Genomic DNA, 3,658 nt, shown 5'->3' with positions numbered 1-3,658 from the left:
CAGGCACAGCTTGGCTACGGCTTGGACTGGATTCTCTCCTGGGCATGCAGCTCATGGAAACTCTACCCCCGGCCGAGATAATCAGCAGTACCAACGCTGCTACATGGCCTGGCAGGGACTGGGAGGGAATATAGTCTGAGCAACTTCTGACAGTAGGGTGGGGGAGAGGCAAAGATTGTGGGGGGACAGGGCGAAAGGGGCAGAGAGACTGGGGGAAGAAGGGACAGAGATTGTGGGGAGGGGGGGAGGAAGAGGCTGTGGGGGACTGGGAGTGGGGTGCAGGTGGCAGGAAGGCTTGTGGGGGGGAAGTGGAGGGGCTGCCTGAACCCCCTAGTAAAATGATCTCCACAGCCGCAGCTTTCCCTGCTGTAACAGCTGAGGGTAGAGAGAAACTTAAGACCACCCCCTGATAATTAGATCCTAGACTTGGATACCTAGATCCTATACTTGGGAAATGATTAAAAAATTCTTTATTATTTTTCTGTATAAAGAATTTAATTATTGGGTGGTTGTCTTAAATGCAGGGTCATCTTAGAGTTGAGTAACTACAGTATATCTAGGATAACCTCCAGGCATCCTAGAGATAGCAAGACTATCTTCAAAATTTTACCAATCCAGCTTATTATATATAGAATCCTACACCTAGCATTTTCATGCCCAGGGCACTAGAGACTCAATCTCTCTGGGTATTTATGAGTTTGACATTGCAGAACTCAAATCTGAATGAAATTAGCAGTGCAAGGAACCAGATAAGTTAGTTAAGAGTGAAATGCAAAGGAAAAGGGCAGGTTGTAGATATTTAAGCTTCTCACCTAATCAGCCATTATTGCTTTTCTTCTGCTTAAGGTCTTCAGCAAATCATTTCTTGGAGCTAGGTGCTGAAGACCTGTTTGTGGGGGGAAAAAATCCCAAGCAACCAGGTTGCTGCTGATGCAAAACCTGTTTTTAAATCCCTACTTGGCATATTGCAGAGCAAGGACTAATAGAACCCGTGTGTTCCATATCACCACCAGAGTTGCAGGGTTATCCACGCTCTCACTCAAGAAATATTTGGTTAATACAAAGTAGAGCAATCCTTCCTTGGTGAATTTTCTGATTACCTTGATGTGGAAGGAGCACATGCACCAGAGTGGCATACACATGCTTAGTGCATGCTGATGTGATATGGCAGAAACCAGTTAGTCTGAAAATTCTTTTGGGATTTGGGCTGCTTGTCACTTGTGGGACAACCTTAGCACTTAGGTTTCCACTATTGGGCTTACACACAACTTCCTAGTTGACAGCTGAATATTTGGCCTGAGAGTGATGATAGTACTTAAGTGGTAAATTTAGGTGTGTAGTTATCTTTGAGGACTTGGCCCTTGGTATCTCTGAAAAACAACATCATAAAAATGCTTTTGTTGATCCTAATAACAACAGGCATTAGGCCTGGCCATTTGGGTACAGAATCCAGAATTGGTCTCTAAATGCTTTAGGAACAAAATATAATCGCTTGGAGGTATTTCTTACCTTTAACAGATTAAGCCATTATCCTTAAAAGCTAACTAGTATTCCATAGTAATTAATTTGATTTGGATAGGATTGGGATTCCATCAAACATGCAAAGAAATGCTGTAAAAGTGTATGGTTTAATTGAAGATTATTCAGTATGCACATAAATCTCACAATGGGTGAGAGAAAAGGAAAAGCTGTTATAAGAACATATGTTTATATGGACAAGCTCTGGGCATGTTGGTGAGTATTTTTGTTTATGGCTGGGTATGAATAAAATAATCTGTAATCTGTAGAACCTACCATATCATAGAAACATAGAAAAGTAGGTTGTAAAGGACTTCAGGTTAACTAGCCTAACCCCTTGTGTAAGGCAGGATCATCCACGTCTGGAGTGCTTTAGAAATGTGCGCTGTCTAACTTGCTCTTTAAAAACAACCAAGGACAGAGCTTCCATAGCTTTCCAGGGTAACTTGATCCAATGCTTCCTGTTAAAACTTTCTTCCTAGTATTTAACTTTTCCCCTGATTTGCAGTCAAATGAGAGATACATATGTAACCTGCTTCCACCTCATTGTGGGGGGTTAGAAGCTGTCTCTCTTGTTTCCTGGACTGTTAAACTAAAACAGTGGTTCTCAGCCAGGGTGCTGTGAGCTCCTTTAAAGGGTTTTTTTGGAGTGCCATGCAGTGTTAGCACTGTTAGGTTTGCACATGCCCATGATTCACAAGATAAACCCAGAGGGAGCTTGTATGCATGAGGGAGGTTTAGTCCTTCAGGGTTGCATTCTGTGCCCCCTAAATTGAAAGGGTGAGTTTTTCATTGAAATGGTGGGTTTTGTATTTGTGTCACTATACACATCATTGTCCTGGTGGCTGCAAGTGCCTGCTGAAGGCAGCACCAATCCTTTTTGTATTTTTTGGTGGAACCTGCCTATCTCTCCCATGGCTGGCGGGTGAACTGTTGGCAGGCTGAGCAGCCCCTGAGCTGCAGGGGCCTCGGTCCGCCCTCTGGGACTGGCCAGGCAGGCTGCTAGTGGACCAGGTGCTGCCCCATCTCAGAGGCACCCAATTCAACTCTTCCCCCAGCTTGCTCGGGCTTCTGGTACCCTGTACACCATCCCCACCACCTTCTCTGGACACCAGTACACCCAACCACCCTCTTGTCACCTCCCCATGCTGCCCCAGGGGCAAGCCAGCCTATTCCCAGATGGCCCCAGATATCCTGGTGGCCACAGGAACCTGGTGAAGGCAAAAGTAGTGAGGGACCCAATCCTATTTTTCAGCAGAGACTGCCTGTCTCTCCCATGGTTGGGGAGTGAGTTGACAGATTAATGGATGCGATGTTCCAAGTTGCAACGTTGCAAACTAAACTACGTTGGGACATGGTTTAGTTTGTGATGAAGCAAACTTATTCAAAACTCACATATATACTCCCATTAAGCCACACAAAGGGGAATTTTTGTCACATGTACACGGTAACATTGTCATATGTACAAATGCCCAGAGATTTCAAATAGAAATCCATAGTGCTAAAAACCTTCTGACGTGGTCTTTCTGAGTTTTTTGCACCAAAAATTTTCTCTATTTTTTTTTCTGTAGTCAAGAAACAAATGAAAGCTAAGACTAGACATTTTCCAAGTGATGTTTTGAGGTAAAAAAAGGCTGAGAACGACTGGGCTAAAAAGTGAGAGGGCCCCTCTTCTGATGTTTTATTTTCAGCAGGTGTACATGCCCCAAAGCTATTTTAATCTGTTACAGGTAAAAAATAGACTGAAAACACTGCACAAGTGCCAAAAATTGCAGTTAAGCAGCTACATAAGTGCCGGCCTGCCTCATCTATCAGGCTGCTATCATCCCTACCCAGTTGTTTGGGTGTGAAATTTGGATGATATATTGGAAACACCTGAAAGCTTTGGAACCTTACCATCAGCAATGTCTTAGGTAAATCTTCCATTTCAATGTGAAGGACAGAAGAACAAACACCAGTGTTCTGGCTCAAGCAAACACCCTCAGCATTGAAGCCATGCTTATTACACCCTGCAGGAGTATGCAATTTTGTGCCTATACAATTTCGCAGATTAAAGGCATAACTTTGCAAAATTGCATAATTTTATTGCAGTGGACGTATGATTGAACAGGTGGGTTAGGGAGGGGGGGAACTCCTGCAT

At 43.8% G+C, this 3,658-nt stretch overlaps 1 long non-coding RNA gene across 1 annotated transcript in view; it reads right to left on the bottom strand.

Annotated features, from left to right (window-relative positions):
* Positions 1–3,331: 3,331 nt before the first annotated feature.
* LOC109312183 overlaps positions 3,332–3,658 on the bottom strand; it is an 8,408-nt gene continuing 8,081 nt past the window's right edge. The window contains exon 3 of the long non-coding RNA XR_002101718.1: positions 3,332–3,409. This is a non-coding gene — a long non-coding RNA (uncharacterized LOC109312183). The remainder of the gene's footprint in view (positions 3,410–3,658) is intronic.

The sequence above is a fragment of the Crocodylus porosus genome, unplaced genomic scaffold (assembly GCF_001723895.1).
Source record: "Crocodylus porosus isolate Cpor-Errol unplaced genomic scaffold, CroPor_comp1, whole genome shotgun sequence".
NCBI lineage: Eukaryota > Metazoa > Chordata > Crocodylia > Crocodylidae > Crocodylus > Crocodylus porosus.
This window is presented reverse-complemented; position numbering and strand designations above follow the sequence as displayed.